The sequence below is a fragment of the Sinohyriopsis cumingii genome, unplaced genomic scaffold (genome assembly GCF_028554795.1).
Source record: "Sinohyriopsis cumingii isolate HCF-2022 unplaced genomic scaffold, ASM2855479v2 utg001820l, whole genome shotgun sequence".
Taxonomy (NCBI): domain Eukaryota; kingdom Metazoa; phylum Mollusca; class Bivalvia; order Unionida; family Unionidae; genus Sinohyriopsis; species Sinohyriopsis cumingii.
The window spans coordinates 81,367-107,607 of record NW_028316063.1 but is presented as its reverse complement, the minus strand read 5'-3'; positions in this window follow the sequence as shown (position 1 = coordinate 107,607).

Genomic DNA, 26,241 nt, shown 5'->3' with positions numbered 1-26,241 from the left:
GTTGAAACAAAGCGGTCGTCACCCTCTTCGATGGCAAACGGACAAAGGCACCGAATTTCTGAACCAAGCTTTCCAAAAAGAATTAAAGAAACGTGACATTCATTTTTTTACCACCGAGAATCACGAAACCAAAGCCAGCATCGTGGAACGTTTTCAACGCACTTTGAAAGAACGCATGTGGAAATATTTTACGCATCACCACACTATGAAGTACATCGACATCTTACTGCACCTGGTGCAAGCGTACAACCAATCTTACCATCGAAGCATCGGACGTACCCCGCAAGACGTGACTCCCGACAACGAAGTGTTGGTGTTTGAGCGCCTGTTTGGTACGTCCCCGACGAGGGCTGTCCCCAAGAAAAGTCGAGACTTGGTCGTAGGAGATTGGGTGCGCATTGGTAAAACCAAACGCACTTTCGACAAAGGTTACTTACCTAACTGGACGACCGAATTGTTTCGCGTCACTGGACGAGTGCATGGCCGTCATCCTGCCGTCTATAAATTGGAAAACATGAACGGAGAAGTGCTCAAAGGAACGTTTTATTTGCCCGAGTTACAACGTGTCACCAAAAAAGAAGACGACGTGTACGACATCGAAAGCATTCTCGAACGCAGAACCCGTAAAGTGGGCAAACGACGTGTCAAAGAAGTCAAAGTACGTTGGAAAGGATATCCACCCAGTTTTGATTCTTGGATCGATGCTTCGCAAGTCATCGACTATAAAAAGAAGTGACCATCATGCCCTTTCACACAGACGCAGCTACGTCGACCACTCCTCCTTCACCCAGTGCAAGATTTACAAAAACAACCCTTGTGGGTGTGGTGTGGAGAACGTGTGCCTAAAACGCAAATCGACTTTTTCTGCCAAATCTTCGTGGTGTATTGTGTCATCGGGGCAGCCATTGCCAATTTGAGTTTGCAACAAGGAGACAAACAATTGTGGACCATTTTATTGAGCAGTTGCATCGGTTACCTGCTTCCCAATCCCTCCCTGAAATTCTCCTCGAACGGGAACCACGGGAACCTTGTGTCCAGTGCCAGTGTCAGTGCCAGTCACCAGTCCAACCACAACCAGAACCCCATTTTGAGCGGAGAGACGCCTCTGACGTCCAGTAATAACCCATCGGACAGCCACAGAACAGAATTATGAGTCACCAAAACCAATTTTACTTAACCTTACCCAGTGACAGTTCCATGGAGGTGTTTCCCCACAACACGTTGTGCTGTTACACGGCCAAATTACCTCAGGCCATCCCCTTAGATCACGAAGCCCATTGGGAAGTGGCTTTGGTAGAAATGATTCACCCTACACAAATCAAAAACATCAGTGAAACTCAAAACACTTTTGAGGTCGAAATTTTGGACCGAACATTGCAGCAAGCCATGACGGGCAGTCCTCAACATATCTCACATCTTGTAAAGAACCCATTACCCCGCAGCAGCAGTGACCCTTCTCCTCCTCTTTTCGTTTATCACTTTAAAATTAGTCCAGGTCATTATTTTAGTGGTCCACATCTGGTGGAAGCCATCGCTAACAAATTCTATGCAACCTTTGACAAAGTTCTGACCAAAATAGATAAACGTGTCACCATTCAGTACCACAAACAGTCTCACCGTCTACTCATCAGATTTGAAAGTGAGGATAGAATTATACGTATTAAATTTTGCCCTGGATTGTATGACATTTTGGGTGGAGACCTCAATTTGGTCACGGATAAGCAGACCAAAAAGATTGAGAAAGCAGAGATTGACAACAACATGCATTTTGCGAGGTATTTTCGTTTCCCGGTAGAACTGAACCAAGGACTGAATTTGATGTTCGTGTACTCCGATGTGGTGGAGTACAACGTGGTGGGACAAACCTCCGTGCCGTTACTGCGTGTCATTCCTTTCAAAGTAAATTCTGCCACGGCCACTGACGAGGAAGGTGGAAACACTTACCACGTCCACCGCGAATTTGTCCATCCTCACTATTTGCCTGTCAGCAAGTCTTATTTGGACACGGTCAACATTGCTATAAAAGGAGATTTGGGAGAAAATATTCCATTCACCAAAGGAAAAGTCACGGTGAAACTCCATTTTCGAAAACGGTTTTCTCACGACTCGTAAGTCATGTATCCAGTGTACCGAGGGGTTGCACGACAGCGAGGACACGGTTTAGGAGACATGTTAGAATCCGCCTTTCGTTCGGTGGCTCCGGTGTTGAAACCGATGGTGACACGCGGATTGCACGCCTTGAAAGATGCGGCACTGACGCAAGGCAAATAATTTCTCCAAAATGTCATCATCGACAAACAAAACCCTAAAGAAGCCTTCATGAGGGCAGGCAAAAATGTCTTGCTGCAAACGGGTAAAGACCTTTTGGGCCGCCGAGACACACCTATAAATGCCCTGCACGCTACCGAATCAGGCATTCAGCAAGGACAAGGCAGAAAGAGACGACGAAGAAAACACCCTTTCACCAGACTTCAAGCGAGAAAGATCAAGAAAAGAAGAACCGTTCGAGACTTAGACGTTTTCGATTATTGAGAATGAACAGAACAAAATGATGCACCGAGAATCTTGCGCTTGTTCCAAAACGGAACTGGATCTGTTTGCCATGCCCCCGACCATGATGACGATGCAAGAATCCCAGTGGGTGGAATTTCACCCCGTCTCCTCATTGACAGCCTCAGCTCCCATCGAGTTTGAAATCAAAGGACAGCCCGAACATTACATCGATCTGAATAGCAGTTACTTGTACTTGAAAGTCAAAGTTGTCGATGAGGACAATTCGCCCCTAGATGGCGATGAGGTAATAGCTCCCGTCAACAATTTCATGCATTCCTTGTTCAGCTCAGTGGACTTGTACTTGAATAACAAACTAGTCAGCAGCAGCATGGATACTTACCCTTACCGTGCCTACCTGGAAAATCTTTTGACGTACGGTATAGATGCCAAGAATACTCATCTCAATGCTTGTGTGCTGTGGGAACCTGACGAAGCGGACAAGTTTGAAGTAACTGACAATGACGGCTATGTGGAAAGACGAAACAAAATCAAAGATGAACAGAGTTTAGAACTGATGGATCGTTTGCATTTGGACATGTGGTTGCAAGAGAAATATTTGCTGAACGGAGTCAATGTCCGCTTGAGACTGAATCGTAGCAGTGCCGCTTTCCATTTGATAGGTACTACTGCTTGCAAAACTGTCATCGAGGAAGCCAGGTTCTACGTACGACGCGTAGAAGTGTTACCTAAAGTGGGAAATGACATCAGTCAGACGTTGAGCAGAACGACCGCTAAGTATCCGATCCGACGCGTGGAAGTGAAAACGTTCACTATTCCTAGGGGACAGAAATCCATGATCGAAGATCATCTGTTTCAAGGACAGCTACCCAAACGTTTGATCCTTGGTATGGTCTCGAAATGAAGCCTTCAACGGAGCCTTCAATAAAAATCCTTTCAACTTTAAACACTTCAACGTGAAGAAAATCGAAGTCAGTCGCGATGGCAAGACCTTGTGTACCCGACCCTTTGAGCCTGACTTTGAGAAGAAGAATTACTTGAGGTCGTACTTGTCCCTGTACGAAGCCACCGGTCAGATAGGAACCAACACCAGTCACGGCATTACGTACGAGGATTATGACGGAGGCTATGCTTTGTGGGGTTTTGATTTCACTCCAGACCAAGGCAGCGACGAGGGACATTTCCACCCTATAAAATCCGGCCAGATTCGTGTGGAAATTCAGTTTGGAAACAGAATCGGTGATGATGATGTAACGTTGAACGTCATCCTGTATGCTGAATTTGATAATACGATAGAAATCAACAGTTTGAGAGAAGTCATTCTAGATTATTATAAGTCATGGAAGACTGTTATCCCTCTTTACCTAGTGGAGAAACTTTGGAGATGGAATGTGAGGAGACCGTGGAAAAAGAAGAATCCCAAGACAAAGACGAAGAAGATATCATGATGAAGTCAAGATGGCCAGAACAAGAAGCCCATTTAGTCTGCTGTTTTGCCAAACACTTGGCCGAAAAAATGACGGAATTGATCAAGAAAGAGTGTTACAGATATCAAAACGATCATCCCAGTCAAATTCAACACGATAAATGCCTGATGTTGAGTCAAGAAGAAAAATTGGACGAGTATCTAGACGAAGCTTAGAGTCTCATCTCGGACGAAGACGTGTTACATCAGTGGTATAAAGACTTGCGTGAACATTCTTGTCCACCATTAACCACTCAAGAGATCGATCGTATCGAAGCTCTCCTGAATCAGAGCGAGGAGACGAAACGAAGAAACGGTTATTTGTCAGACATTTTCAAGCAAAAAGTCAGGATCGAATTGATGACATATTATTACCTGTGAAGAAGAAGAAGAAAGAAAAAAAAACACACACAAATCAATGGATACCTGGGAACTTTATTACCTTTTGAACCACAGTTCGTATACGGCTTCTTGGAATCCTGTCGTCTGTGCTAAAGATGAACTCCCTCATCGCAAACCTCAAGACCATCAAGCTTACGTGATCAACACGGACGACAGTCATCTCCCAGGAACCCACTGGGTAGCCGTTTACTTTCCTCAAGAAGGATGTGTGGAATATTTCGATTCCTATGGATTGCCCCCTTTGGAAGACGATATCATTGACTTTATGAGAAGAAATGCTCAGACCACCCGATTCAATAATGTGAAATTACAAGGCACAGATTCCTTGGTGTGTGGACAATATTGTGTGTATTTTCTGCATCATCGCAGCCTGGGCTATTCCTTCGAACATTTAGTGACTCATTTTGATCCTCGTTCTTCTTCTAGAAACGATGTGAAAGTAGATCGATGGTTTTGTGACCATTATGCTTATCTTTTGTCTCAAGCTAGGAAACGTAGTGTCCATCAATGGCCTAATGACTTCCAACAGTGGAAATCACAATTTCATGCACAACGTTGTCAGCCCTGTTTAAAGTAGACTGTAAATTGAAAAAATGTTTGTCGTTTGAAGAAAAAAATGTTTGATGTTATAATGTTGGATTATTATTAAAAATATAAGAGTTGTTGTTTAGTGTTAAGTGATTTTTGAATAAAAAATGTTGTGTTTTGAAAACAAATGCCTTTGTCTTTTTTTGTTTGGCTATAAGAATGTTTGATTCATGCTCTTTAATTTCTTACTATTCCTCTCATGACACTCAATGAACGTTGCGGCTCGAAAACCGTGGAGGGATGTTTTCCTTCACGTCCGCGCTTTGACTTTAAGAACCAGGGCAGTTTCCAGTCTAAACATCCATTGTCAACTCATCCTCCTACGAAGATGTGCTCCAAACTAGCTAAGCTAAACGAGGCCTACGTGAATTTGCACAGGGTCAGACACAGTCTGATACCGAAGCCAGAAGAGATAGAGAATGTGAGAATGCTAAAAGTCACTGAAGACCTGATAGAAGAGCTCTTCAGAGAAGAAGTGAACAGGGAGAAAGAAGAATGGACAGAAAAGTACAGACTTCAGAGACAGCAGCAGCAACAGCAACAACAACAACAGCAACAGCAGCAGCAACCTGAACCTGACAGAGGCTTTGTCGATTGCCGTATCGACACCAAAGAGTTCTTCTTCTCTTTCCGAAGAAGCAGACCTATCGCCAGAAAGTCTATCCTCAGAGGACATCGCATTCTTAGAAACTAAAAGATTGCCATGGCAAACAAAAAAACAGCCCTTTTCAGGGCTACCCCAATACTCTAGAAAAGAAATAACCATCAATTTGCCAATGTGTGTAGGTAGAGTAGTGTGAATATAAACACTAACTCTTTTTTTATAGTGTGAGGGTATGTGTTTGTGTATAAGATTGTGTGTTTGTAAGTGCTCACGTACGTTGGTGAGGATAGTAGATTAAGATGATGTTTGTTTTTTTTTGGTGTTTGAGGTGTGGGGATAGTAGATTTGGGGTTGGATTGGATTGCTTTGCGTATGTGGATAGTCTATTGAAGTGATTAATAAAAAATATTTTTACAATAGTAATGGGTAGCATAAAAAAGTGAGTGAGTGTTTCTTTTAGGTCCGCGCGTTGTTTTTTGGTCATGATCCAGGTAAGATCAATTTTATGTTTTTAGGGGGATGTTTTCCTTCACGTCCGCGCTTTCACTATAAATTGAAACTCGTTCGGCAGTCCAGCTACCCTTGTTGATTGATCAACACCAAAAATGAACACGAGACTGGCGAAACTGTTGGAACTTCATGTGCATCTGGAATATGCCAGGCGCATACTAAATGAACTGGCTGCGGAAGCCATTGTGGAAGAGGGAAGGATGAGAGAGGAGGAGGAAAGAAGAAACAAAGAAGAGGAGGAGAGAAGATACAAAGAAGAGGCGGAGAGAAGATACAAAGAAGAGGAGGAGGAGAGAAGAAACAAAGAAGAGGAGGAAAAGGAGAGAAGAAGAAGAAATTTCAGAATCCCAGAAACCGAAAATTGGGATTCTGAAGCTATTTATCCTCCCTCTGCTCTCTCCCCAAAAAAAGTAAAAAGTAACTGGGGAACAAGATGTGTATGTGGCGCCAGGCCTGGAAGGTGCCACCATTAACCAGGTGTCCATGAAGTTCAAAAAAACCCCAGCCCTTTTCAGGGCTACCCAATACTCAAGAATAGAAATAACCATCCATTTGCCAATGTGTGTGTGTAGGTAGAGTAGTGTGAATATAAACACTAACTCTTTTTTCATAGTGCGAGTGTATGTGTTTGTGTGTTTGTGTTTGTGTTTGTAACTGCTCACGTAAGTTTGTGCGGATAGTAGATTATGGGTTTGTTTATTGTTTCTTAGCGTATGTGGAGAGTATAGTTTGGGTTTTATTATATGAAATGAGAAAAGTAGGGGGATGTTTTCCTTCACGTCCGCGCGATGTTTGGTCATGATCTAGGTAAGATCAATTTTATGCTTTAGAGGGGATGTTTTCCATCACGTCCGCGCTTTCACTATAAGAACCCACAAGGTTTGATGTTCGAACCATTCTACGGAATAATAAAAACGAAGATGGTGGTTGCAAGTGAGTTGTTCAACAATTTGGTACATATATACAATTGGATAATGGATGGTATCTATGTAGTGGAGAGACTAGAAAAAGAATGGAAGATAGCAGAGTATCTGGACTACGCTAAATGCCTAAACGTAGCAAAAGAAGTGATAGCAGAAATGATAGAAGAGGAGGAAAAGAGATTGAGAGGTATGATAAATCCCACCTATGTCAGAGTGGGAAGCCTAAAGGAAGCACTTGACAATGCGAGCAAAGTCAGGTGCTTTCTTGAAAAAATGTCACATAGGACAGAGTGCTCTTTTGTGGCGAGAGGTCAGGAAAGACTGAGGAAAGGAGAGGAGTTGATGAGAAAAGTGATGGAGGTAGAGGTAAAGAAGATTAAAGAGAGATGGTATAAAGAAAGAAAAGATCAGGAAAACAAAAAGAAACAGGCTGATTTTGAAAGGCTAAATCAGAATTGGATCAAAGTCCAGGAAAAGTTTAGAGCCTTGGGCCATCCAGACTGGATGCCAGAGGAGAAAAAGAAGAAGAAAGGAATAATGGAAAAAGCGAGGACTTGGTGGAAGAAGTTAAGGAGTTAGAAGAAGAAGAAACCCAAAGGCCCTTTTCAGGGCCACCCATCTTTCTCGAAAAGAGAATGACTTTCAATTGCCTACCCCTTTTTTAAATTTAAAAAATTTAAAAAAAAAAAAAAAAATCCCATGTTCAATTCCTCTTTGTCCCTAGATAGACCCACACTTTATTTCCCCCATGTTCAATTCCCCTTGTCGCTAGAGTGGCCCACGATTTTTTTTCCATGTTAAATTCCCTTGTCGCTATATTTGCCCACGATTTTTTCTCCATGTTAAATTTCCATTGTCGCTATATTTGCCCGGGGGGGGGGGGGGCTGTAATGCTAATTCCCATTGTCGCTCTAGTGCCCCTATTTACTACTTTGAACAGATGATGGAATATTTTGATTTTCCTGGGGATTTCGTTTTGCAAGATCTGATGAGATCGTCGATCCACTATTTGTCCAGTATGAGTGGAGTGATCAGGATGAGGTGACGCTCCATTTATCTTGCTTTCTGAATCATATTCAAATTAGAGGTATTGGAGGGTAAGCGTATACGTCCAGGCCGTTCAAATCTATAGAAAGAATATCGACTACCCTAGCCTTAGGATCTCGGACTAGTGAGATAAAGGTCATGAGTTTGGCATTCCACCTTGTCGCAAATAGGTTCACTGTTGGTCACTCCCATCGGGCACATATTCGAGTGAAAACCGAGGGATGAAGATAACATTCTGTTTGCATTAGTTGAATCTTTCGGGACATTGAGTCCGTTAAGACATGTAGTCAGACTTGAATATGATGAACTGGACTTGGAGTTCTTGTTGAAGACACAACTTTAGAACATTCCAAACAAGAATAAAAGGTTCTGAGGCATGAGTTCCACCTTTGCTGTTTGATCATAGTCACCACAGTAAAGTTGACGGACAGAATGAGAACACTCTTTCCCATATAGATCCCCTGAAACGCTTTCGAAATGGTTTTCATCTTGAGAATGTTGGTGTGTAAATGGCGATCCTAATGGGGCAACACTCCGTTATCTTCTTGGAATGATGGAAGATGTTCTCCCAGCCCTCTATGCTCGCATCCATACTGTGATTTCCGGAGACAGTACTGGCAAATGTATATTCAAAGTGAGGTTTCCCCATCCTCTAAATTGGGACCTCATAGTTGTGCCGATTCTGAGAGGTTGATCCAAGGAGCAAAGTGTCAGCCTCCATTTGGACAACATAATCTTTTGTAATTGGCACATAACATTTGGGTTGCCATACATCCACTTGTTACTGGGCATTTTCTCCTTTTGGGTCTTTACATGTACAGAGACATATTACAGATACACCCACTCTCCTGTTCTCTTTTTTGAAAGTTCAAACATGGCACCCTAATAAAAAGGCATTAAGAGGACAACGAGGTCTGCTGTCGCATTGATGAAACTGAGCAGGCGAAGGAATTTTTGGGCGGAGGGATTTTCCTGTATCCTGAGGGAGACATACGCTGTTTACCTGAGTGTTGAACTCCATACCTAGCTTGACAAAATGAGGTCGGGTTTGTTCTTGTTGATAAGGAAGCCAAGGATGAGAAGGATAGTAACAAGAGATATTATGTCTTGTTCAAATATTTAACTCACCTGATGTTTTTTGTAGAATGTTGTCCAAGTAGTTTGATGTTGCTACTATAGAGGTGGTCCGGACATTGACCATTACCCGTTCCATCGGTCGTATGAAAACCAGGGACTATGTTGAGTCCAAACGGGATTGCCATGAACTGGTAAACGGTGTTGTTATATGACAATTGCCGGACGTGAAGATACGGATCTTGTAAGTCCACACTGATTGCGTAGTCTCCCTCCTGAACGACATTTGATCCCGACAGGCGAAGAGTACCGTTTCCCTTTTGAACCAGAAAATAACTTTGCATTAAAACTGTACATCAGATGACATGAACATACAATACAATCAGTAAAATGAGAAAAGTACAATATAAAATATTTAATCATAATGGATGACTCTCCTCTTTCCGAGAAAATGACAGCATGAGTAACAAAAAGGTCGGAGTGGGATGTCATCGTCTGTGATCTGCAAAACAAATCCTTGCGTGCAAATAAAAAAAACAGAAGAAAAGTATAAAACTAACGAAATTTGAACCGACAAATTATATATGTAATTAAACTGTTTTTCTCGCTTTTAATCAGTTATAAATCTCAGACATTGCATTGGCATTACAGCACATCATCACAAAAGTGACTATAGGGTGCCAAATAAAAAGCAGATATTCGAAAAATGTCATAATAAACTGCATTAAAAAACCCAACAAAAGGCAGGAAGACAAAACCTTAAATATAAATGTAAACGTGAAATACGAAAAGTAAAAAATATAAAGTGGGAACATTGTTCAAATTATTCCAAGTGTACATAAAACAAAAGATGAAGGTAACAAATAAAATCCTTCATGCGGCTGAGTAACTTCAAATCGCATTACCAAACTTGTCAGTGTTGCTAATTAGCACATTTTAGTAGACAGACAAGTTTGTTTTAAAGGCACATTAAAATAATACTGGCTATATCATGCCGAGGAAATGGGAGTCGCGTGCCCCTCCCAAAGACACTGAGGCAGCCGACAAAGGGCTGGAATGGGCGGTGGGTATCGAACCTGCAACACGGGGAGCACGGTCCCATGCAATGTCAATTTGATCTACATCTCTTCCCAAATAAGCAGTACAATTTACAAATTAATAGGAATGGGAATATAAAACAAATTGTCATTTATCTCGGAATTCATTAAATTACCAAACTGTTATAAATAAAACGAAACCTACTCTTTAAAGTTGCTGCGTATTGCATATACAAACTGGCCTATGTTCATTCCAATCAGCAGCTGGAAGCGAGATGATTTACGCTAGTCTGATAAATCGACCAACTCCCACCCCCAAATTGTGTTGATAATGATGGACGGTATCAGGTTGATTTGATACAACATGTTTATTAAAATGTGCAATTTTGCTGCATACAAATCTTTGCAGAACACACCTGCATACACTTTAGACACTTACCAGTATTTGGTATCAACCATATCTAGCGCGAGATTCAAAATGGTCACATGACAGACGTTTGTGCTATTTTTACGTCGTTGTACTGGTATATGCGCGCTTGTAATTGCATTAATAGGCTTCATGCTGGTTGTTCGAGTAATTTCATAGTTTAATGCAGCTATCACACTTGGTAATCTTGCAACTCACTCTTTTGTCTTGAATTATTTCCTTCGCGTATTGATATCCAAATAACCGCTCAGCAAGTGTTCGATTAAATCGCTCAACAATTGCCTGATCTCGGTGAATTTCAGTATGTCTTCATCGTATTTTAACGTGTTGTTGTTTCGTCAGCGATGATACTGCATCCTGAAATTCTTTGCCAGGATCAACCTGTAGCAGCTGTGGCCATCGTAGACCACCTTGTGGTCCGAGTCCTCGTTGATAAATTAGTTTAAACGCAGAAGCTAATTCGCAGCTGTCTTTGTTGATAACGGATCAGCTTCCTTATATCTACTTGCAACATCAACAACAGTTAACGCGTATTTGTATATTACTCGACGTCTAATATCATGTTGTAAAAATAAAATATCAGCCTGATGAACTTCATTAGGGACGCTGACATCAAAATGCACGTATTGTATTCGTTCAGGCGGCGGCAGATAAATTTGCCATATCGGTTGTCGGGCTAACCATTTTTCAGCGGTAGAACGTTCGACACCTGCCGCTGAAGCGAATTTGCTAATCACGGAGCTACCTTTCCAGTATCCGATTGGGGAATAATAAATCGACTCCATTATTTCAATAATCGGTCGATTAATTACCGTTTCCCAATACAAGCTTACCCTTCATTGCAGATCTCACCAACCAATTAGCTAATGATTCTTTGAAAGATTGATTTTTTATGGAATTTAGCGCGTGAATTAATTTCACATCTGCGATATGCCGCTGCTGAAGATCTTTACTTTTATAAGATACATCATGAGCATGACATGCTTTATCAATAGCGTTTATTGGATATTCACCTGGTTTTGGTTGGTCTTGGCTGTCAAGCCTGATATCAAGTCTGGTATCAGGACCACATTAATTGTATCCTGGAAGGTGTTTTTCTCCTGGATATTTCGCTTATGGGGTTCCCGGTAATTTGGCTAACTGGGCGGCAATATCACCTCCTTGGTTGTTTTTTTTTTTTAAACGGACTTGTCAGCGGGAATAAACTTAAATTTCTTTGTACCACATTGTTCACACTTACCTGTAACTGCTGACCTGTTATTTTTTGTTGTGATGGTTGTTAGTTCACCTGTGGGGTGGGGCCGAGTGGCCGAGTGGTCTAAAGCGCTCACCGTTACGGATCACTGCCATCTCACCTCTGTCTGCGTGGGTTCGAGTCTCGGATTCGGCCAGTGTGGATATGTGAGAAAGCTTGCCAGTAGCTTCTCGTGGGTCGGTGGTTCTTTCCGGGGATTTCCCGGTTTCTTCCTCCACCATTAATACTGGCCGCCATGTATAGCCTATCGCGTGCTGAAAAATGGCGTTAAACCCTACTACAACAACAACAACAACAACAACATCACCTGTGGGGGTACGCGTCGTACATTTCACACAATATAAATCCATATTATAATTATATGGATGTAATTGATTTTTCAGCGACAAGAAAACAAGAACCGATCAAGCATCATGCTGCGTTACCAAATTATGTGCGAATGATTATCATAGGTCCATCTAGGTCTGGTAAAACGCAACTATTACTTAATTTGATAATGAGATGGTTAAAATGGGATAAGTTGTACTTGGTTGCACCGTCTGTAGATGATCAGCGATGCTACGATGTACTTAAAGACTTTAATGAAAACGCTGCGCTGTTGGATGAACGCGGTTATGATGTTATCGAGTTTATTACTGATATCGATGAAGCGCAATCTGTAGATGACCTTGTCGGATTTATTAATAATTTAGTTGTGTACGGTGATGTGATGCTGGATACACATTCAAATCCAGCTAGAATATTTTCTCGAGGAAGACATAAAAACAGGTGTGATTTATGTAACCCAGCGGTATACACAAATACCTGAAGTGATCAGAGACAATTGTAATATTCTTGCTGTGTTCAACGGAGTTGACACGCATACGTTGCAAAATATTCATCAGACCTGGTGTAACGGAGATATGGATTATAATCGTTTTAAAAATGTATTTAGTCATGCTCGGGCAACCCCGCATGGATTTATAACGATAAACTTGCATGACTCACGGTCACGATATCGAATCGGTCTTGATACAATTTTTACTTAATAGCAGCAACGAGGGCGACGCCTCATACTTGGCACTTAGTCACCGCAATCCATTTTTTCACTACGACTTTCCATTCGAACCCTTTTTTGCGATTTTCAGGAAGGCTTATTTTTGGGAATAACGAGTGAGTCAATTAATTAGAGTCTGTTCGCCCTCTTTGATGCTTTTTTATCAAAGAGACGAAACTGTTTGTGATCTACTAGAATCGTGATCTATATTGTCCCGTGTATGAAAGTCCTAACAACCGAAATACTGACCTGATATCCATGTGAAAAGCTGTCTGCTTATATGGGTTCGTGGAAAACCGTTATTATCTGTCTTGGAAATATACTGCGAATATTGTTCTTTGCTGGAGCAGGGATATGCCTCAAAAATATGCTCGTGGAGTAATGTGTGAGATTTTATAAATCATCCACTTTGATTGGTAAGTGCAGTACTTTCGTTTCTAACTGCATATTTATTTCTAATTCAACCAGAGCAGAAGAGGAGCTGTTGGGGAGAGTTAGAAGAAGCAGGTTTTACGTTATGCGTTTCTGTTTCATTAGTATATCAATTTGTCAAAGTATCGGATTTTTGTCTTATTCTTAAGCAACTCCGTCAGCAGAAGACAACAAGGGTAGCTTTCCTTGATAAATGTAGTTTCTAGCGCGTGTACAGCGTGACTAACACAACTTGGCTGAGATAGCGGAGCGAGATAAGAAAAGTAAAGTAACCATTCAGATAGCTGTCTCATGGGTGAGAAGTGAAACACCCTTGTATTTGACTCACGTAATTCTATACCGCTGATAGTTTAAGCGAATTTTTTAAATAGTTTTCTTAGACTTTTGCTGTGGTGATAATATCCGAATGATTCAGTTAAATGCAACAACTAATATTAAAGACACGTGACTTTCGCACAGTTTATGACGCCAACACTTTTCTGCTTATCATGAGCAGACAGGATCTCCATGCACATAATTGTACTAAATTTGGACATAAGCTATAGTATCGCAAATTTCAGTTGAATGCAGCAACATGTGTAAAATATGTTACTTTCAAAAGCTAAAACATCGAAAATTAACATCCTCTCGCCGCCGCAGTCGCGGACGTAAACTGGCCTACCGTTCACGGGAAGAATACAAATGTTTTATTATTGTTACAGCAATGTTTTTTATAAACTGAAGGCGAAAATGCAGCCTATCTAGGCAATGAACTGTAAATTATTGATTTCATTATAGTTCGTAGATAATATGGATATCTGATAATAGTTTCTTTTTCTCTTCTAACAGTTGGTACCGATAGAAATCATACTTAACTTTGTAAATTACCGCAACAAACTTTTCAAAAGGGCATATATTGTCGTAATTATTAAGTATTATATAATAAACGCATTCCATTCAAGTTTAAGAGACGTATTTGAAAATTTGAGTCATTCATGTCCTAGTTTACTGAGTCGCTATCTAAAATATTCCACACAAAATACGATCTGTGAAAATAGCAGTTCTAATGTAGTTGAAGACGAATATAATTTTATTTTATTTTAGAATACGAAATTGTAGATGGAGCTAAGAGACCGTTCAGTTGGAAAAAGACAAGTGCTTATATTTTTTATATATATTGTTAAAATATAAAAATATGTAAATATTGTTGACCAATCTTGGAAGGCATCTGCATTATACTTTCAAATAGGAATATCACAGCTAGACATACTGCTATTTTTCGTTATTGATACATACACAAACGTTTACGAAATACAGCGTGAGTCTCCTAATGTATACATTTGCTAGTCTTCATGCTCTTGTTTGTTTTATTGCATGTTGTCTATGCACCTAATTTGTAAATAAAATGCTGCTTTTACTTCTAGTAACAATTGAATTTTAAACTACGTTGATAACTGTGTTTAAAAATTTAAGCTGGTTGTATGTAGGGGCGTAATGCTGTGGGAACGGTGTTCCTTACTTTTTGCGCGTTACGATTTTTGCGATCGCCATTGTGCCCCCCACCCCCACCCCGTCTGAGTAACCTGTGTACCCCGACTTCTTTATTGCGTTCTCTCACTTCTTTCTTTAACACTACACCACTGGTTGTATGTGAATCAAATAATTAAAAACATAATTATTTGAATTTGTACAAAACATCAACAATCTGACTTCTGTGTATTTTATATATGTACTAAAACCTATCACTGACACACTCTTAATGAACAAACCATCGCTGAAAAGCAATTTTAATACTTAATATACGGACCATCCACGAAATGCAATTATTATTACCTTAAGCTCGAACAAATACTGCTACGAATTCAACAGATATTCCTTGGAACTGTTTAACTTGTTATATACATGTAATACTCAATACCGTTCTGTTTTAAAAACTGGTGTTTTTTTACAGATTAGTCAGAGTATTCTATATTAAAATTAATATATTATCTTTATTTGTATTGCTAACTCGAACTTTATTGCCAGACGTGTATAGGTGTGAATGTAATGTCATTTAATGTGTGTGTGTGTGTGTGTGTGTGTGTGTGTGTGGATCTCTACTCACTTATCTAATTGTTCTGATTATTCTGGATCTATCATAATCTAATTTTCACCTTTGAATAACCAATTTACATCGTGTGTTTTGTTAAACAGAAAACACTGGACAGATGCTAACCATTCAATGAAAATTTGTTGTATTCTATTTTTCAATCGGATTTAGTGAAAGCAATGTTTTGCTATAATTAGTCACTCCACAAATTAATAGGTAATGGGTTTCTTTGCACGAAAGATACATTCTGTCGGCAACGACATTTTATCTTCCATCGATTAGAAAACGGATACCTTGTCATACATTGACTAATTTAACACAGCTAACCTACAGTCTGGAATCATGCTCTCAAATCAAGCCAGATTTTACTTAGCGCCTTCTCGGGGCCCCGAGTGGCCGAGTGGACTAAAGCGCGCTCCGTTACGGATCACTGCCGTCTCACCTCTGTCTGCGTAGGTTCGGGTCTCGGATTCGGCTAATGTGTGTATGTGAGAAAGCTTGCCAGTAGCTTCTCGAGGGTCGGTGGTTCTTTCCGGGGATTTCCCGGGTTCTTCCTCCACCATTAATACTGGCCGCCATGTATCGTGTGCTGAAAATGGCGTTAAACCCTACAACAACAACAACAACAACTTAGCGCCTTCTGTAAAATATTTTATAAAAAGAAAACCCTGGGGATAGATCTTGCTGGGCAGAACTTCTTTAGTCACCAATCAACTTAAAGACACACAATTGCATTTATTTCATCACATTCCATGACTTATCAGTACGAATTTGAAAATGGTTATTTCAATCCACTTACAAAAAAACATGAATGAAGCGCCTAATACAGATAATTATTACTATCTCAAATTGTTAACCATTCATGTGTGGGCATTTTCCGAGATTTCCTTATTTAAAAAAATTAATTATGGCCCAGATTACGAAACGAATCCCTTTTACGCTATAGTTTTGTGAATTCAATAGATTATGACGTCCTATGGGGTTAATTGCTCGGCTTGAGCAACATCTTCCCAACACCAACTCACGACAGACAAACAATTGCAAAGATCTAATAAAGCTATAAACGGAGATGTAAATAAAAATAGCATATACCCTTGGTTTGTTACGAAGATATTCCTTACTGCACTTGTACGAAAGGAGATCAACGCTGTTGACGTGAATAACTGATCTGAACCCCAGGTGACATAAACGACATATTTGGATGTAGACAATGGATCAATATATTTCATACTCTCTCTCTCTCTCTCTCTCTCTCTCTCTCTCTCTCTCTGCAGTTTTCTATTACGAATTCCTACATTTATACAATATAATGATGATAATAATAATAATAATAATAATAATAATAATGAGGACATTGTATAGCGCCTTATCTTTAAAAGCTCTAAGCGCTTTACAACATTAGACAACACCTATAAGATAAAAATCATATATAATGATATGATTATAAACACCAACACCATGAAATTAGAAAACATAAAAAAACATTCTGATAATATTTAAGGTAGGAAACATTATTAGGTCTTAAAGTTTGTTCTTGCAGTCGAAATAAGTGAGTTTTGAGAGCCCTCTTGAATTTGATCACTGTGTCTTTGTGTCTAAGTTCAGTGGGCAATTCATTCCACGTTGCTGGGTCCTGGTATGCAAAAGAACGCTGCCCATATGACTTTGTTTTCGTAGTGGGAATAATGAGCATACGATTGTCAGAAGAGGAGCGTAAGTATCTTGCTGGTGTATACACATGGGTGAGGTCGGATAGGTATGTTGGACTCAAGTCTTTCAGTGAAGCGTAGCACAGAGAACAAATGTTGTGTTTGATTCTGGATCAAATGGATAGCCAGTGTAGGGTACAGAGCAGCAGGGAGGTGTGCTCTGATCGTGGTACTCTAAGTATGATTCGAGCAGCCGTGTTTTGAACTTTTTGAAGTTTTTGGAGTAGACATTGAGATAAACCAGACATAATTGAGTTACAATAGTCCAGACTTGAAAGTACTAATGAACACACAAGTGTTTTAGTGGCATCAACTGAAAGATGTTTCCGAATGGAGCTGATGCGTCTCAGCTCAAGATAAACAGCCTTGCATATGTTCATGACATGTTGGTGCAATGTGAGAGTACTGTCCAGAGTAACACTTAGGTTTCGTACTGATTGTGTGAATTTAATGTTGGTGTTACTGATATTTAATATTTGAGGTAAAGGATGTGAATGAGAAAGTCTTTGTGTTGTGATCAGAATGGCCTCAGGTTTATCATCATTCATCTGCAGATTGTTACATGTCATCCATGATTTCACATCAGATATGCGCCTCTCTACACCTTGGATGGTAGCATCAACTTCAGTTATGTGGCTAGATTTGTATATTTGGATGTCATCAGCGTACAATTGATGAGACACTGGATAATGATATATGACACTTGAGGGCGGCTGAGTGTATAGAATGAATAGAACAGGTCCAAGAACAGACCCCTGTGTAACACCACAACATAGATTAACTGGGCTGGAGTGTATTCCATTTGCAGACACAATTTCTGTCCTGTTGCCTAAGTAGGACTTGAACCACAGTAAGGCTGTATCATGAAAGCCAAATGCATGCTGGAGATGGTGAAGTAATATACCATGGTCTATTGTGTCAAATGCTGCAGACAAATCAAGGAGGATGAGAACTGTAATATTTCCGCTATCCAAAGCAGAGAGAATGTCATTAACTACTTTTAGAAAAGTAGTTTCAGTACTGTGGCAAAGGCGATATGCAGATTGTACATTGCTGAAAAGACTATTTAATTCAGATAAGATACAAGCTGGGATAGAACAACCTTTTCTAAGATTTTTTTATATGAATGGGAGATTAGAAGCTGGGCGGTAGCTCTTTAAATCGTTATGGTCTAGTGTTGGTTTCTTCAGCTCAGGCTTTACAATGGCAGTTTTGAAAAATGATGGGAATTGCCCTGATGAGAGAGAGGTATTAATAACATCAGCTAGTGAAGGCAATATTGGATATAAGAACTCAAGCAGCAGTGATGTTGGAATTGGATAAGTTCACATGAGTTATTTAAAGTACAAGGCATGAATGCTTAAGTTGGCGTGTGCTATTTTTGTGTAAGCATTCAGAATAGTTGTTGGTCTTAAGGGCAGTTTCATCACACTCTTGGCTAGAGAAATTTATTTTGAATACTAAAACATGAAAAATGTTTCAGTAAAGTTTGCTTGGCAAAGTATGAACAGCATGCGGTTGACATAAGTATGAGCAAGTGAAACTTTTGAAAACCGTGAAGGATAATGTCACGCGCTCCAACACACACACACACACACACACACACACACACAGAGTGACCAAACTTTAAGAATCATGTGACATCGACAATACATGTGTAAAGGTCACGTTATTTTCGGCGTGACGTGATTGCTTTGATGTAATTGTTTCCATGACGTCACGTCATAGCTACCATCAAGAACACGCATACGTCGGATGCATTTATATCATCGGAAATGGTCTTTATAAAGTTTTAACAAGATGGCCTTTCCTGGAAGGCTCAGAGATGCAGTGGCCTATGTCTCCCACTGCTGCTTTGAGGATGATGTTGGTGATTATGATGATGAAAAAGATAATTATGATGATGATGTGGAATGGTATGGAACACCAGAACCGGCTATATTCCAGGTTCGTGCCAACTCAAGTATTGTTATATTGTTAAATGTACTTGACGGGGTGGTTTGGTTAGTTGATCGGAGCAGTCTGGCCTACATCGATGTTCCATGAAGGTCGTGAGTTCTTGCTTCCCTTCTTTGTTCTTGTACGAGCGAAAACAAACAATTTTAATATATCCTCTATCCTCTTTTAGTTTGCAGTTTTAAACAATAAACTGTGGCTTAACGTGGTGTAGTCAAATCGGAAGATTTTCATATCGAAGAAAAGAAAAGTTTTAGCTTCCTCACTAACGTAAATGATTATGGCATATGTTAAAACACTAACGCTGCATGAAACTTTGTTTTATGTTGGATTTCACTTGTTGTTACATTCAACATTTTCTTCAACCTTAAGTGCATTGTGACTGGTGTTCGTTACTTCAAAACAGCATTGCTTTGTAGTCTCTATATCTTTCAGTGACGTGTAGATGATCTTTAGGACCCCATCTGCGTTTCTGTTCAATATAGTAATTTGACGTTTGTGTGCCTCTTTCTTTTACCGTTAAAAGTCTAGGGCGTCAACATACAAATTATACATTTTAAAACCGATGGCTGTCCAACCATTTGATAAAGTCCACTTGGAGCTTATGGAGAGAAGTCAATGCAAAAATAGATTTTGGTCTGATGCTCATGGAATTATGGTCCAGTACGTATCTTTTTGCGTTCTAAAACTATACAAAGCCTATCTGTTTATATGACTTGCTGTTTGTACAATGCTTGTATTGCCTGTGCTTGAGTTATTCTATGATTCCCCGTCAAATTAAGAGTTTCTTTCTTTATTCATATGGATGATCCTTGACAGTTATGGATAGTAGCCATATTTATCATGATCTTTGACTCATGTGACAGTCCCGACTTTACATCCTAGCATTATATAAGCAGCGTCTCCTCTTGTACGAAATAGCTTGGAGATCCACCCTGCCTTTGCTTACTGTGCACCGTGTTGCCCTGGTAATGAAACCATTTTGCAAGTTCAACCAATAAACTTTATGTTGATTTGCTTCAAATAAATTAACATTTAATTCATATAAATTAAACTGCTTTAAAAGTTGTCTAGATGTCATGCAGTTATAGTTGTTCTATGAAAATAAAGAAATACAAATGGCATTGTGTTAGGATACAATTACTGTTCCCCGAAAAGTGCTTTTATCCCGCATGAAGTGCACTTAGCGAGACATTACACACTTCCCGGTTTGTTTTTTTTTTTTTTTGTAAATAGACAACGTCGACAAGAAACGGCAGAACACACAATCTTTACATTGATGGATGACTTTATTTTACCATCTGAAGTAACTCGGATGTTGTTTCTATTTATTCTTCTCTTGCAGTTGTTTGAACCCGTTGCCACATTCTCGGTGAGAGTGTTTGATGAAAGAGAATTTGCAAGTACCCATATACGCATGAGAAAGAAGCGTACGTGCAAGATTCTAAAAAGGAAGAAGAATGATGCAACTGCAGGTACTAGATTTATTCACAATCAGTGTCAATGTGCATTTGATTAATTTTCATTTTTAAAAAAACACTAGGTGTATCAGTCATTAATCAGAATATGTCACATTTCTTAGAACAGGGAACATTGTATTTCTGTCTTGTCATAGCTAAAATTCATGTATGTGCCAAAGTAAGTTAAAACAGAAAGAAGCATTGTCTTTCAAGATTGGTGGTCTAGCATCATGGAGTGGGAATGAAATATCTGATCATAGATGACCAATAGATTCGTCCAAAGCAAAATGTTTGTGTGAATGAGGGATGCACAATTACGTAGTCAATTCGTTCGTGATAATTTAGCCGTTAAAGATGTGTATCCTAAAATATACAGGCTCATTGTATAACTATATATGTTGAAACCATTCTGTCTAGCAATATTTACCCATGTTCTTTTTTAGTTTCTGGATGTGCACATGCTAAAAAAGCCATCAATTACACTGCCATGAAGAAGGGCTTGCAGCAACAGGCGTTTGGACAATGCACAGTAAGTAGGTTCTACTGTGTTAATCAGTGGTTCTGAACCCACCAGTGGTAAAACTTATCAAACTGTAGAAACTGGATCGTGAGACTAAAAAAAAAAGTTTTTTTTTTAGAGTTGCAACCAAGAAAGTTTGGGAACCACTGGTGCAAGTGCTGTAGACCCAAAACTCGATTTTGTAGTTAAACTTATTTTTTCCATTTAATTTATTCTTTGCCATTCGTATGGTTAATGTTTATTAGTCTTATTTTCAGCTGTACTTTTTCTGTTTCTTACAATTTTTATTTGACTTGTTTAATGTAGTTTAGTTACGCTTTTGTCCGTTATCACAAATGACATGGATGTTTCTTACCACTTTGAGCACATTCTTGATTATGTGTGGGTTCCATTTAAAATAAAGTGTTTGTAAAACTTGAATTTTGTTTTTAAAAAATTGTTTTTTTCTGAGAGAATACAGCTTATCAAAACTGATTAAAATAAAATAGTTTTAAATTCAAGAACATTTTGTTTATCTATTTTCGAGAAAATTAATGTCGCGCATTAGAAAGAAAATAACAAGAGAATCTCATCGTTAAACTTGTCTGCCAAGTTCTCGCTGTCTCGTGTGGGTATTGTGTAAATTCATAAATAAAAAATCTGAATGGAGAAAAATTGCTTGAGTTTACAGTTCAATTACAGCATGTTTGTAGTCCAACAAAATAATTCCAAAACATGGCCTCATTACATTGTTGTGATGTCTTGCTTAGGTAAATCAAATAAATGTTTTAACATAAGTTTTTGCAGAATGTAAAATTGCCCATGCTCGTTGAAATATTTCAGTTGAGAAATCTTCAGTTTTCAAGGTCGTAGTTTCTGCACGTTGTTAAATTCTTTAGTCTTTTTTTGAATAAATAAATCTTGCATGTAACCGCTTTCCTATAATGGCTAAATTGAAGAAATCCCTTTTAAAGAACACCAGGACTTATGAAGTTAGGAGTTGATCTTGTAACAACAAAAAACGATAAAAATACCTGACGATCAGTGCCTGGCGTTATTCAAAGAACATGGTAATTTATGCGAGAGAAATATAAACCTCGGATGTAGATGTAGAAAAATAAAAAATACTGTTCGTCAGAAACACCCTACCTTAACCACCAAAAAAGCAAACAAAACAACAACAAATAAATTGAAATCTATTCGGACTACATCTGCTGTTTCTATTATTAAATAAATGGTAATGATTGACAGATAAAATACTAATGAAAACAAGAACGTTTGATGCATTCGCAACTTCTTCGTGAGCCTAAATTTCGTAAATATCCCATGTGGTATCAAAGCAATCTGAGTAAAATCAGATCTTCCCTGTCTTCACGTAGGACAGTGGAGATCTGGCATAAATCAGACTGATATGAAAGCAGCTATAGGCGTATGTTGGATGTATGAATAACATGATTGCCTTCGATGTTCCAAACTGATAGATCATTAGACTAATTACTGATCAGTCATCACTCACACTGATCATAAAAATCAGTTCTTGTAACATATAATTTTACATTCTACAGTTTCCTTAATTTTTGTTTTACATTAATAGATTTCATTTAATTTCGAAACTATACACATAAAAGTAATGATCTAAACGAATAGAAAAGTAATATGGCTCAGTTTAACTGTGATCTGAAGTGTTTGTAAAAGGTGAGTCGAATTTCCAACACTGCGAATCCCTTCCTCCACTCCTCCATTCAGAATATCCTCGTGTCTTTTCGATGCGATCCGAATATCTTGGAGTCTCTGACAGTGTGTGTGTGTGTGTGTGTGTGTGTGTGTGTGTGAGAGAGAGAGAGAGAGAGAGAGAGAACAAATTTGGATTTTAACGTAGCTTTAACAATTTTTCAGTCATATCGCTACGATGTCTGTAGTGTGACAGTTTATAGTGATGTCTAGCACTGAGGCATCATGCTGCAGACATGTAGAATGATGTCCCATCCAGTCACATTATCCTGACACAAGGCCGACCAGTCCTAACACTAACCTCTTAATGCTGAGCGAAAAGCGAGGCAGATGTTAGTACCATTTTTGTAAGTCTTTGGTATGGCTCGGCCGGAGATTGAACCCACGAACTACCAGATCCGAGGCGAATGCTCTACTATAACCACTAGAATCTCTGACAGAGACTCGGATGCAATTTGACTGATACTTCTGAAATTGTTAAACTTTTGGCCGTTATTTACTTCATATGCGGTTTTTAGCGTGCGATGGAAAAAGCCGACGATACTTATTTCTTATTGTCCAGAAGGGTAACTCCCTTTGCACAGATTACATAATATTTAAACGAGTTGTGAAGAGCATACCACAAAACCATGCCCGTAATCCACAAGGTTGGTTCACAACTTGCGATTATCATTTTTAACTGCCCATTGTTCATATTGTGTCACAATAACTTCATGATGTCATGTCATCACTAACATCGTAAGCAATAGTTTCATGCTATTAAAACCGAATGACTTCTTAAGTTTTGTATTTTCAAAGTTAAAGGAAAAACATTAAAAATAGAAGTTATGGAATTTCATTTGATCGTGCCCGTTGCTAAGTGTTATTTTCAACACTTAATGTTTTATAGATGTATTTTCTTCTCACATCTTGCCGGATGTTCATCTACCAAAATATAACTGGGAAATGTTATGAGTGAAGAGAAGAAAGAAACACAAGTACCACACATCTGATTCGCGTCTTAACTGTGATTATCTTAAGTTTACAGATAATCGCCTGAGTTAATTCAGTTGTAAGTTTCTCAGTAATCGCTACAAAAACTGTTAAAATAGTATTACACATCAAACTCTGCTGAGACTGGAGACATGGAAAAGAGTTGTGACTGTAGAGACTTGTATTCGCGTCCTAGTTGTGATTATCAAAGTTTCCTAGCATATTAAATAAATCTGAGATAGAAAACAAGTAAAGGAAGTGTGAAAAGTACAGTGCGATCGCGATTCTTTCCTGATATCGGTACTACAGTCTGTGTAATCCTTAAAGGGCTGCTGTTTGCTATCTGTGCTTTATTCTACTCTTGGTGTTCATCATCACTGACCAGTGCTTCAATTTGTGCAGCTCAGTGTTTTAGCAATATATGGAAAAATGTCACTGACTTAGAAGTGAATAGATATGTGTAGAAAAGCTGTCATTATTATTATTATTATTATTATTCAATTTTTTAAACGGTCCTTTTGAAGCCGGGTCTATTACGTCCTGGTCCTTTCTGACCCGTTACTGGCCTTTCTGGACCAGGTCTGTTTTAACCCGGTCCTTTTCCGTACCGGTCCTTTCTGACCCGTTACCATTTCGGATAATTGTTATGCACCCTTTCACCTTTACCGAGATGGACTGCATTATCAATAAAGGCAAGTGAACTTGCTGCAAAGTCAACAAATAAAGAAAGTAAATTAAATTAAGTACAAAGATAACAAACAAATGGACACAATATGATATGAACACATTGACTACATAATAAGCAGACTGAATAGTATAGGGAATATCGATACAGGTAAAAATTAACAAGCATACTCCCTAGTACTAATATTAGTACCCTTACTCGTACCTCGTGGACAGGGTACTAACATGAGCATATACGTGTTAATGGAGCAAGCCGGGTGTGATTCACACCCGGCGCTCTCTTAGCCTAATAATAACACTTTAAACATATTCCTTGCATATAATCCAATAAATTGAGTAGTCCTCTTACTTAATACCGGAAATATCGAAAATCATTGTAGAAATAGTTGAAAAATCTCGTTTACCTTTTTTAGCCGATATTTTCGTTTAGATCGTCCTTCATATTATTTCAAATAATGATTACTTCCGTTCTCAGCCTCGTTTGTTTGTGTGCCATATAAGGACATTGACGCCTTATTTGGAAATGTAAACAAATCTTAGTAAAAATTTGGCGCCGTTTGGATCAGAAATTCTGCGCATTAAAAGTAAATAGGGTTTATCGGCAACTTTGAAATTCACCAAGAAGCGATTATTCGCACTTGATTGATAATAATATCGCGTAGAATATCCAAAATATGGTCTGGCAAGCCTTACGTAGAAAAGGGGTCACGGCGAGAGTCTCGCGTTATCTGTCATGGCGTACAGTATAAGGTTAGAGTAACCATGCCAATTTATTTTATCGTATAAGGGCTTAATAAATTCAAAATAAGCCAAACTTCTTTCACAGCATGATTATACTTATGTAGTTGATTTCTACACTGTTTGTTTTTCTGACTTTAGTGATGATATTTTTTGCTCCATTACCTGATATGGGATCAGTTCGTAGCCTCAACCACAACAAAATCAAGTTGAGGCTACGACATCGTAGCTAGCATACTCCCTAATTTCGTCAACTGTCAAAATGTTCTATATATACCAATTCAGACGACAATAGAAAACCCCAAAACATGGAGGCAATATCGCAACATTTTTCCCATGTTGTACAGTATAAGACGTCTACCCAAAGTTTATTTTTCTCGGTCGACCCAAAAACAAATATTAGGTTCGACGTCTTACATTGTAGGACTAATGTACGTTTCCCCCGATCTTTCAACACGTTTGTGTCTTTAATTGTTTTACGTCATCATTTTCAGGATCATTTAGACGATCGGAACAAATCCTATAGAAAAACTATTTTGATGTGTTTTAATTTTTCCCACTTACAGTATATAATAGAAAAAAGCGCCCCCCCCCTTCATCTGGAGTAATGGGCGGTCGGTCTAAAGACCCTAAGACTACCCGAAGACAACACAGAAGTTTCCCAAACACTCTCACCTACATTATATATATATATATATATATATATATATATATATATATATATATATATATATATATATATATATATATATATACACACACACACACTCAATTCAATAAAATAAAAAAGTGATCAGCATAATTATGCATTATATATTTATCTAGTTAACATCAGTAGAGTTTTTTCCCTTGTTGGTCATCACCAAAGGAAAGCCTCCAAGTTATCCAAGCCTTTTAAAAACGCCCAGTCACCTAAATTTATTTTTTACAGCTGATATTCTTTTGTCACTTGACCAAAAATGTTGTCTAATTTAATCATAAATACCCAAAATTTAAAATTAGCAATCCAAGAAGTGTTTTAAGTCGATTACCTAGTCAGTCACAGTGGCAAAGAGTTATCGTGTATCCGATTCTAAATACTGAATAAAAGCGTTCAGTTACACATTACATATC